This window comes from Phoenix dactylifera, chromosome 4 (assembly GCF_009389715.1).
Source record: "Phoenix dactylifera cultivar Barhee BC4 chromosome 4, palm_55x_up_171113_PBpolish2nd_filt_p, whole genome shotgun sequence".
In the NCBI taxonomy this organism is placed as follows: Eukaryota; Viridiplantae; Streptophyta; class Magnoliopsida; order Arecales; family Arecaceae; genus Phoenix; species Phoenix dactylifera.
In genome coordinates, this window is record NC_052395.1 from 28,393,865 (window position 1) to 28,406,124 (window position 12,260).

A 12,260-nucleotide genomic window follows, 5' to 3' on the forward strand; every position below is an offset into this window, starting at 1 on the left:
TGACTCGCTGACAGGTTTTGAGTTGGGTCTTTCTGTTCGTCTGTCTGTTCTCAGTCGGAGTCGACTCGTAATGTTCCGAAGTCGACTCGAGCCTGTGCCAGTGCTTCTGATACGCTTGGAGACGACTCGTAATATCCCGGAGTCGACTCGAGTCTCAGACTTTGGTTCATATTGACTTCTTAACTAATCCAAAATGTCTTGAACCAAATCTAGAGACACTTAACCATAAATTTAAGAGAATTTCACTGAAACACTAAATTGAATTCATTAGTAAACATAAGATATACTCAAATGCTTTGAGCTCATCAAAATCAAATAGGGTTATAATCAATCACTCCACAACCTCATCCACGGACCCAAGGATCAAGCCGACTTCCACCAATCAGATCCCAGCGCATCTTCTTCCCAACGCCCAGATTGGATATTGCAATCATCCAGAAGAGATAAGGTCTCCACGAGCTTATCCTCCATTCGGATCAGCCACGAGAAGAAGGAAGGAAAGAGGAGGAGAGGGGGCTGGGAAAGCTATAAAAGGAGGAGGCTTCACTTCGGTTCAGTTCAATCCGGCTGAGAGGAGTTCTCACGGGAAGAAGAGGAAAGGAGAGATAATACTTTTGGGTATTATGGGAATAACTCCCCACGGAAAGAAAAAAATATATGAGGAAGGGAGTTTGATTTTTATTCAGTTCGTGTTGAGATTAGTCTGAGAGGGAAGACGAAGAAGGGAGGAACCCAGTCATGATGAAGGCCTTCTGCGTCGTTGCTGCTACCTTCCATACCATGGAAGGCTAATCTCTTCACTAGGGCCGGATGCAGCCCTAACAAAGGGACACGGGTTTTATATTTTATTTTATATCCTTGGAGTTGTATGAACTTATTGTTTTTAATGAATATCTTCTTTATTTCATGTTTAATTTCTGTGATTTTAAATATGAAGTTTATACAACTGTTCTCTATGATCACTAAGTAAATATAAGATAGTCCATGCTTAGGGAAGATGCAGTGTCCTGCCACATTAGTTTAGGGTAGATATTTCATGCCAACTGAAGATGGATTATTCCCAAATTACTTTTGTGAATCTTTATTTAAATGCTTATTAGGCTTGTAGCCAATTTGCATGTTAATCCAAGAAAAAATTAAAATACAAATAATCCTTGTTCCGATGTTAGTGGTGAATTCCTTGCCCTAGGTTTCCTCAAACTGATATCATTTTAATTGCATTTTTATTAAATTTCTTAGTTTAATTTTCTTTACAAATTCATTCTTTTAAATATTTTTATTTTTAAGAAAACAACTGTACCCCAATTTTTGTGGATCGATACCCGTAATCACTATTCTACCAGATACGTGCTATTGCGTGGTCTTTAAAGTTGACTATCAATTTTTGGCGCCGTTGCCGGGGTTATATTTTTGAAAATGAAGACAAGAGTATGACTATGCCTAAAGAGAACCCAAACTCATCTTTGTCGCCATCTAGTCCAGTATCGACCACATCGTTTACACCAAAGGCTCCTTTCCCTCAGTGTCTGAATACACCTTCTTCCTTTGGCAAGAAAAGGAACTTCGTTGGAAGAAATAATGGAGGTATTCAAACAAATCAAAATCAACCTCCCTCTCCTTGATGCCATAAAACAAGTTCCATCCTATGCCAAATTTCTCAAAGACCTTTGTACCCAAAAACGAAAATCTAGATCATATGTGCCTAAAAAGGTCTTTTTAACTGAACAAGTGAGCTCCATCCTCCAGCACAAAATCCCTCCTAAGTTCAAGGATCCTGGTGCGCCTACCATCTCTTGTGTGGTAGGAGACAATTCCATTGATCGAGCACTATTAGATTTAAGGGCAAGTGTGAACCTTCTACCTTACTCAGTTTATGAGAAATTCGGATTAGGTGAATTAAAGCCGACTTCGGTGTCCTTGCAATTGGCTGATCGATCTATTAAATACCACGAGGAACAATTGAAGATGTCCTAGTCAAGGTAGATAAATTTTATTTTCCAGTTGATTTCATCATCCTTGATATGGAACTTGTGCCGAACCTTAAGAAACAGATCCCTTTGATTCTTGGTCGCCCCTTCCTAGCTACAGCCAATGCATGTATTAACTATAGAACTGGGGTAATGGATATATCCTTTGGGAATATGAAAGTCAAACTGAATGTATTCCACGCCTCTGATCAACCCGCAAGGGAAGATGAGTGCTTCCTAGTAGACAAAATGGACAATCTTGTAGAAGAAGCCCTTCCCTACATTCTGGCAGACGACCCTTTGGAAGCATGTTTAGCCCATTTTGACATTGATAATTTTGATTTAAACAAGGCCATAGAAGAAGTCAATGTCCTACTTGACAATCCGTCTCCCACAAATTCTCATCCTTGGCGTATCTGATATGAACATCTTCCTACCCTTTCTAGTACGCCACAGTGCCCTTCCATCAAGTCCCCTCCCAAACTTGAGTTAAAGCCACTTCCGGTAACCCTTAAGTATGCGTTTCTAGGACCCGAAGATACCTTACCTGTAATCATCGCGGCTGACCTGCTGATAAACAGGAGAGTCAACTTTTGAGTGTACTCGGAGAACACAAACATGCAATTGGATGGTCCGTAACGGATCTAAAGGGGATTGACTCATCCATTTGCATGCATCGCATTCACCTAGAAGAAGATGCAAAACCGACCCGTGAAATGCAAAGGAGACTTAACCCTAACATGAAAGAGGTGGTCAAGAAAGAAGTAGTAAAGTTGCTAGATGCCGGAATCATTTACCCTATCTCTGATAGCAACTGGGTGAGTCCGACTCAAGTAGTACCAAAGAAGTCGGGCATCACTGTGGTTGAAAATGCAGAAGGAGAGTTGATGCCCACACGCACGACCACTAGCTGGCGTGTTTGCATTGACTACAGGAAGTTAAACTCCATGACTAGGAAGGACCATTTTTCTTTGTCCTTTATTGACCAAATATTGGAAAGGTTAGCCGGTCAGAGTTTCTACTGTTTCTTAGATGGTTATTCTGGATATAACCAACTGGCTGTGTATCCCGATGATCAAGAGAAAACCACTTTCACATGTCCATTTGGGACATCTGCGTATAGAAGATGTCATTTGGACTCTGCAATGCACCCGCGACATTTCAACGATGCATGATGGCAATTTTTTCTGATATGGTAGAAAAATTTCTGGAGGTATTCATGGACGATTTTCAGTTTTTGGCCCCTCATTCGATGATTGTCCTCAATAATTTAGCACTGGTTCTAAAAAGATGTAAGGAGACCAATCTAATACTAAGTTGGGAAAAGAGCCATTTCATAGTTCAAGAGGGTATAGTCTTGGGACACATTGTGTCAAAAAGGGGTATTGAGGTAGATAAAGCAAAAGTTGATCTTATTTCTAATCTTCCTCCATCCAAATCTGTGAAATAAATCCGTTCTTTTCTTGGCCATGCTGGTTTTTACCATCGCTTCATTAAAGACTTCAACAAAATTCCTAGGCCCTTGTGCAATCTCCTTGCCAAGGATACACCCTTTGTCTTTGATGAAGCATGTAAAGAGGCCTTTGAAAAACTTCGATCTAAGTTGTCTACAGCACCTGTCATACAACCTCCCAATTAGACCCTTCATTTGAACTTATGTCTGACGCTTCTGACTATGCCATTGGGGCGGTTTTAGGGCAACGGCTAGAGAAGTTACCTCATGTCATCTACTACGCTAGTAAGACACTCTCAGATGCGCAATTGAACTACACCACTACTGAAAAAGAATTACTCGCTGTAGTGTTTGCCTTGGACAAGTTTCGATTCTATCTCTTAGGGTCCAAGGTTATTGTGTTCACTGATCATTCTGCTCTCCGGTACCTCCTTTCAAAGAAGGACACCAAGCCTCGCCTAATTCGATGGATCATGTTGTTATAGGAATTTAATATAGAAATTCGTGATAAGAAAGGTGCCACAAATGTTGTAGCAGACCATTTGTCTAGAATCCTTCTCAAACCTCCTCATAACATTTCACCGCTTCATGACTCTTTTCCAGATGAACAATTATTTGAGGTACAAAAAGTAAAAACACCATAGTTTGCCAACATAGTGAACTATCTTGCCATAGGACAAATTTCTGATCATTGGTCCAAGCAGGACAAGGATCGATTCTTTTCGCAAGTTAAGTTCTACCTTTGGGATGACCCCGATCTGTTTAAGTACTGTCCTGATCAAGTAATCCGTCGATGTGTACTGAAATGTGAATTTTAGAGTATTCTTGATTTTTGTCATACCCAAGCCTGCGGAGGATATTTTGGGGGTAGAAAAACTGCAGCTAAAGTCTTACAAAGTGAATTTTATTGGCCCTTATTATTCAAAGATGCCCATAAATTTTGCTAGACTTGTGAGCGATGCCAACAAATGGGTACAATCACCTATAGAGATATGATGCCACTCAACCCCATTTTAATTATAGAAATTTTTGATGTCTGTGGTATTGACTTTATGGGCCCTTCCCGCATTCTTTTGGTTTTGAATACATTCTTGTCGGGGTAGACTATGTCTCGAAGTGGGTAGAAGCAGTTGCCACTAGGACTAATGATCATAAGGTTGTGGTTAAGTTTTTACAAACAAACATATTTAGTCATTTTGGCACACCCCGAGCTATCATTAGTGATGGGGGATCACATTTCTGCAACCGATCTTTTGAAGTTTTGGCTCGCAAGTATTCAATCACCCACAAAGTTGCCATCCCGTACCATCCCCAAACAAGCGGGCAAGTTGAAGTTTCCAATAGGGAGATAAAACATATCTTAGAGAAAACAATACGCCCTGATAGAAAAGATTGGTCTCAAAGGTTAAACGATTCTCTCTGGACTTATCGTACTGCCTATAAGACTCCTATTGGCATGTCTCCTTATCGCCTGATTTTTGAAAAAGCTTGCCACCTACCGGTAGAACTTGAGCATAGAGCTTTTGGTGCCATTAAAAAGTTTAACTTTGATATGGCAGCAGCTGGTTCTAATCAGAAACTTCAACTCAACGAGCTTGAAGAGTTACGCAATGAAGCATATGAAAATGCCAAAATTTACAAGGCAAGGACTAAGACTTTTCATGACAAATACATTAACCGTAAGTCTTTCGAGCCTAATCAGAAGGTTTGGCTATTCAATTCTAAACTGCGTCTCTTTCCTGGTAAACTTCGCTCTAGGTGGGATGGTCCCTTTTTAGTTAGAAAGGTTTTTCCTCATGGTGCAGTAGAAATTCAAAACATCAGTGATGGTCGTGTCCTGAACGTCAATGGTCAAAGATTGAAACCTTACATAGAGTGTCTTGCAGATGGACAGTTGATTGAATCCCTTGATTTGATGGATCCATTTATCGGGATAATTAAGAATGTACAACGTCTGCCTGAAGACGTTAAACTTAGCGCTTGTTGGAAAGCAACCCAATTTTCATAGGTTATTTTTGCACATTTTCTTATCGCATTTTTTCAGGTGTCCTCATATTACTGATGCAACTAAAGGTACAATGCTTCTATCCTCCATATGCATCATATTTTCATTCAAAATAAAATAATAAAATAATAATAATATTTAAAAAAATATTGAGGACAATGTCTGAACTAGGTTGGGGGGTATAGGATTCGAATTTTGAAGAAATTTTTTGTATTTCAAAAAAAAAACCTAATTTCTGTGTCTTAGTGTTGAAATGATAAATACACAAAGTATATAAAATCTAACAAGCCCAATGATTAGTCAGAAGCAAGACAACTTGAGTTCTTTTCATTAAAAGTTCTTTTAGTGAGTTGTAAGATAATTTTTACTTTGGAATTTCACAACACACATGGCATGCATTTCTAAGGGTTAGGTTAATTATGATGTTGTTAAGTCTGGTAGCAACCTTGAGTCCTGATGAATCATACCTATCTAATTCACTATTATTTAAAAAAAAAGTAAATTTAGTGAGGTACATCGAAAAGGGCTACCTATTGTCAAAGGTCAGCGGGCTTGTGATGATGAACCCGAGCATAGGTCCGTAGGAGAGTCTTGATGCCCAACACCTTATGCCATCTGGTGTGGGAGTTGTTGACTGAATGCTCGCTACACGGAGGAATCATTACAAGAGTAAAAGTGCATAATACAAAATAAATAAATAAATAAAAAAAAGAAGAAAAAAAGAGAAAGAGAAAATGATATTGACCTTGAAAAAGACGATAGTGTGAAAGCCGTCGTTGTAAAAATTCGAGTAAACTGGAATATTACAGATAAAGCCCTTGAGGTATTAAAGTAAACATCCACAACTCTCGAAATCCTGCAAGATAGGATGATTTTGAATCAGTGAATAGGTCTTATCTGACCAATTCTTGGAAACTACTAGCTTTAGGAGTATTTTGGAGAATCTAAAGCCTTAGCTTGTGTATGGTCCAGGTATCACCGAGCATCCAAGTATAAATAAGTATTACAACTCCCTAACAGAAACCTAATGACTTCAACTTAAGTTGCATACTGACCTAGGATTTGGGCTGACTTAGTGATTAAAAATTTATGTGCTTTTGAAATTTTTAGCACTTATGCATTTGAAATTAGATTTTATAAAGCAATAAAACAAATTCATTAGGTAGAGACAGCAGTTTGTGGGTATCTGAGCCGGAACCCTCACGAGATAAAACTCGTCCACTAGGGCCACCTAGGGGTTTAAAGCCTTATTGCATATGGTAAATGCAATCGCGATTCCTGCGAAAGTGAGTTAGTTTTTATTTTGCTCGAGGACTAGCAAAATGTAGGTTTGGGAGTGTGATAAGTACTAAATAATGCATAAACTAATATCTTATTCATAGCACTTATCATTATTTTAATCCGCATATTTTGTAAATTTAACTAAAAAAATGTGTTTTCCTTCATCATTTCATTTTAAATAAATTATTCAAGTTTGATTCTTTTTATTATTATTATTGGTTGAGTCTAATGGATGCAGGTCAAGCCGAATTGATTTAGGATGATCTCTGAACCCAAATTGCATGCACCCCGCAAATCAAGACCCTCTGATTCAGTCACCTAATTTTCTTCCCACTCGTTCCAACTCTTTTTCCACATATCCAATTTTAATCTCAAAAACAATAAAATCCCTTCAAATATTTGTCTCTCAATTCTCAAAGCATACCATCTTAGTTGCACAGATCCCAAAGCCTCGCCCCTTCAATCCATTTCAACTTTCCACGAATAATCCCAGAACTCCTCCCAGCCATTCCGCTTCCCTCCACATCATTTATTTAGGAGCAGAGTCATATAAGCTCTCATATCCAAACTTCCCCTTCTTTCGGATCGTTCTCACATTCATTCTGTTCGAAACTCAAAGCTTCATCCAAACTCCCGGATTAATCCCAAAACATCCGCAGCCAATCTCCTTCCGAAGTATCTCCCAGCCGTTCCATCTTCCCCAACTTCCAAATCCGAACCAGCTTATTCCAGCATCCACGGATGAGCTCATCCTCTGATTCCAGCGGAACAAATCTTATCCCGTGATCTTATTCTTCCAACTTCTTCTTAGCTCACAAATCAAGTCCAACAAATCTCACACGGTAACTCTCCCTGTAATCAACCTTATCCCAGCATCCTTGATGAGAGCACAAAAGTGCGATCTACACATCACTTAAATTAGTATTATTGCTAACAATAATGATAGAAGTGCTGTGTTAATATTATATTTTTGTGGGGTGCAGGTGATCGAAAATTAAAGTTAAAATGCACATTGGGTTCAAAAAGATGCATCATAGTAGGTGATTAGTCAACCACATGGGGTCGGTCCCAGTTGCACACTAGAAGGAGCATTAGCCGACTAGGTGCAGCCACATCCAAGCTTCAAGCTCCAGCACACCATCCCTCATCCGCGAATCCCCCATCCAGCATCCGAGATCAGTCCAAGCTTCCTCCAGTTTCTCCCGAGCTCCAGCTCCCATCCCGTGTTCGTGCGATCATATCTCCCAAGCAACCTCCCGTCCACACGTCTGCCTCCCAGCTCCGTGATTGTGATCCACCCGTGAAGCTTCCACGTCCGCATCCCGTCCATCCAAGCGCCAGCAGTCCGATCCTCCTGCGACCAGCCATCCGCATCCAAGATTCCAGCAAAGATCTCAGCTTCCTTTCGCTTCTCCCGCGTGCAATCTTCTCTGCATATGATTCAGCAGTCATCCGCGAATCTCTCCATCGCGTCCGTTTGCGAATCTCCCGCGTTCAGCCCCCAGCTCTTCCGTTTGCCAGCATCTCCACGCTTCAGCCCTTCCCAGATCCCGCAGGCGTCCGTGATCCCAGCTCCCTCATCCGTCCGCGTGTAGGTTGGCATCCCGTGATTTCAGCATCGGCGACCAAGCTTCTGCGCGAGCATCTCCGCATTCCAGCCGTCCCTCCGCGTCCGAAGATGATCAGCATCTCGGGATTTCCGCGATCAGCTCTCATTCGAGCGTCGACCCCTCATCCAGCCGTCCACGTCCGAGCTTCCTCTTCCGCATCCAGGTATCCTGCAGCTGGCATGAGAGATCCATCAAGGGGGATATATAAGGTCTCTCTCGGTGGGGGAGTGGGGCTCATTCTTTCCCATTGAAAAAAAACAGAGGAGGGCCTCTGCCATCCGAAAAGAAAAAGGAAACAGGGGAGGCCCTGTTTCCGAAAAGAAAAGAAAAAAAAAGGGGAAAGAAAGAAAATGAAAGAGGGATTAAAGTTTTCAATGAGTGGCTAAAGTCCTAGGGAGGGAGATGGATGAACCTTTGATGTATTGCTCTTTGAAGTAAACTCTAAACTTTTGCCTTGAATGAATTATATTTACTGATATGTTTTTGATCCATGCATAGTTATTTCGTAGATAGTTCTTAAATGGATTATGATTATTGATATATGGATTGCTTTAGTATTTGATTTGTCGTAGACGTAGAAAGCACGACGAATGCTTAGAAATTGAGTTCATATGCTCATGAAACATATACCATGATTAGATCTATCCTACATTAAATCTTAAATCAAGAACCATAGAGTTTATTCCTTGGATGCAATATCATCAAGGGGATTCCAGATCCCTACCATTTTTATTTCATTGAATTGTGTTTATTATTCTCTGCATTTTAATTTCTGAAAATCAAAACATAATTTAATCCACAAATTTATTGAATTAATTAATCTAAAATTATATTAAATAATCTCATATACATTTCGTTCCCTGAGGATTCGACCTCGGACTCCCGAGAATTTACTACTTGTGCGATTCTCCTGCACTTGGGAGAACAATTTTATTTTTGTATCAAGTTTTTGGCGCCGTTGCCGGAGAACGGCTGATTTATTAGTATAATTTTAGAGTTAATTTTTAGTTGATTTGTTAGTATTTTTCTTTTGAAAAAAAAAAATCTTTATTGCTGTTTTTTTATTTTCTGCACAGTCTGCATCAAACTCTGATATCAAAAAAATTAACCATCTGATTGAACTCAAATTTGGTCGTCAGGTGCAGGACCTGTGTTTCTTTCATTTGAACGGTCTGATTGACATTCTGAAACTTTTAAAACTATCAGATTAATACGAAAACTTGCTACTGTTTGTTTTGAATTTTCTGCATTTAATTGTTTTGAATCAGAATTTTATTGTTAACATATCTCATTGACCCTTGTTGCTAATTGAAAATTTTAAAAAAAAAGAAAAACCTAAAATTTCAAATTTCAAATTTCAGAATTCAAGTTTCAAACTTCAACTCATAAATTTTTTTTTTAAAAAAAATAAATAATTTGCTTGATCACTTATTCAATGAAATTTAATGTCATGTCATAAAACATTAAAAAAAAAAAAATCTCTTGATTGTTGCATATAGTATAAGGCATCAGCATAAAATATTCTAAGGACTGAACCAATTTAAAAAGATAAGGTCGGGATTTCATCACTCGTCCTTAGCCCAAAAATCACCCCATTGCATAAATATCCTAAGCTTAAGTAAAATCAACTAGACATTGGCCCCTAAGGACATTCGAGCTCAATAGGATGAAGACCACCGAAAGTTGCACCAATTTCGCTCTGTGGCTTAGTTGATGTCTAGGCAAGCTTTGTCCCTATAAGGGAGACAGTTCATCTGTTCGAGGCAAGTGGGTTTTAAGTGGGACCTTTGCGAACGCATCGTGACCCCTCCACTTACCTGGGAGCTTACCTGGTCAACTCGGTTCATTAGACCGGATTGGAGGCTTAGGTGCCCTCTTCAAACCAGTTAGGAGCTGTCTAGAAATTTAGGAAAAACATTAGAAATTGAGGTGTAATGTTTAGTTGCATGATTGATTGTGAATAGATTTTTGTTTTAGGGTGTAGTTTTAGGGTATCTTTAGTTGGTACTTACATTTATATTTATTTTTTTTAAAAAAAACATAAAAAAATAAAAAAAATTATTAAATTTACAAAAAAACATAAAAAAAAAATTTAATCAAATTTTGTATGCTAAGTTGGAATAGGGACGACACCGGTCGATTAAGTCGTACAACTTTAGATCATCCCTTAGGACACATCCTTGAAATTCCTTCGCAGTATCTCACACCTTGTGAGATGGCAAATTTTCCTGATGATGTAGGAAGTCACCATGGTGATGAAGGTAGACCCCCAGTTATGATACTTCGACAATATTTACATCCCACTAGGACTAGTCAATCTTCATGTATGATTATTCCTGAAAACGTAGGACACTTTGAAATCAAACCAGGAGTAATTCAATTGCTGCCCAAGTATCATGGAATGGAATCCGAGAACCCTTATCTTCACCTTAAGGATTTTGAGGAAATTAGCATCACATTTAGAGTGCCAAATGTATCGGAAGATGTCCTTAAATTAACCTTGTTTCCTTTTTCTTTGAAGGATAAAGCCAAAACATGGCTAAACTCCTTGAGACCAAGATCGTTAGGAACATGGCATGATATGCAAAGAGAATTCTTAAAAAAGTTCTTTCCCGCACAAAGGACTAATTTTTTGAAAAGGCACATTAGTAATTTCCAACAAAAAGACCATGAAACATTTTATGAATGCTGGGAGAGATTTAAAGATTTGCTACTCTCTTGTCCTCATCATGGGTTTGAAACATGGAGAACCATTAGTTTCTTTTACGAGGAATTGTCTCCACAGTTGAAACAATTTATAGAGACTATGTGCAATGGTCTATTTCTGGAAAAGCAACCCGATGAGGCATGGGACTATTTAGACTCTCTCGCAGAGACTGCACAATTATGGGATACAGGGGATAGAGTGAATAAACCTTTGCCTAAGACTACTAGCATTCCACACGGGGGCCTTTACAACCTTAATACTCAGGATGATATTCAAGCTAAAATGGCAGCCCTTACTAGGAAGGTAGAGGAAATTGAACTTAGAAGGATTGAACCCGTCAAGACCGTAGAACATAACAGCGAGTGTTGTAGGATTTGCGAGATGCCTGGCCATCTCATCACTGATTACCCCACAATACCCGCATTTAAGGAAGTCTTGCACGATCAGGCCAATGTTATGAATACCTATAAAAAATCTTTCAATAATCCTTTTTCGGGTACTTACAACCCTGGATGGAAGAACCATCCAAATTTCAGGTGGAGGAATGACCAACCTCAACAAGTATATAACCCAATTCCTCCACCTCCGCACCCTCATTATGCACATGCACCCCCTCAAAAATCCAGTCTCGAAGAAACTTTGCAATCTTTCATGCAAGGTCAAGCTAAAATCAATGATGAATTAAGAAATCAACTGACAACGCTGACCACTGCTTTAAGTGCTCAAGAGAAAGGTAAGCTACCAGCTCAACCACAACCTAATCCTCAAGTCTACGGCGGTAGCAATGCATCATCTTCAACTTCGCATAAAGAGCAAGCAAAGAGTATAATAACTTTGCGAAGTGGAAAAGTTATTGACCGACCAGTCCCAGAACAAACTCAAGCCATACCTGATTCTGACCCTTCAAAGACAAAAGAAAAGGATAATGAAGAAACTGAAGCACCAACATCTACTGAAAAAATTGAATGTCCTTTTCCTGCACCATTTCCACAAAGATTAAAGCCCTTGCAAAAGCTTGAACCAAACTCTGAAATTCTTGAGCTTTTTAAGCAAGTAAAAATCAATGTACCTCTTCTTGATGCAATAAAACAAGTGCCTTCCTATGCAAAATTTTTAAAAGATTTGTGCACCGTCAAGCGTCGTTTAAATGTCAAGAAGAAGGCATTTCTGGCTGAAAATATGAGTGCAATTTTACAGCATAACATTCTTCCTAAATATAAGGATCCAGGTTGCCCAA

General features: G+C 39.2%; 1 pseudogene; it reads right to left on the reverse strand.

Annotated features, from left to right (window-relative positions):
• Positions 1-10,954: 10,954 nt before the first annotated feature.
• On the reverse strand, positions 10,955-11,052 carry LOC120110715 (annotated as a pseudogene).
• Positions 11,053-12,260: the final 1,208 nt, after the last annotated feature.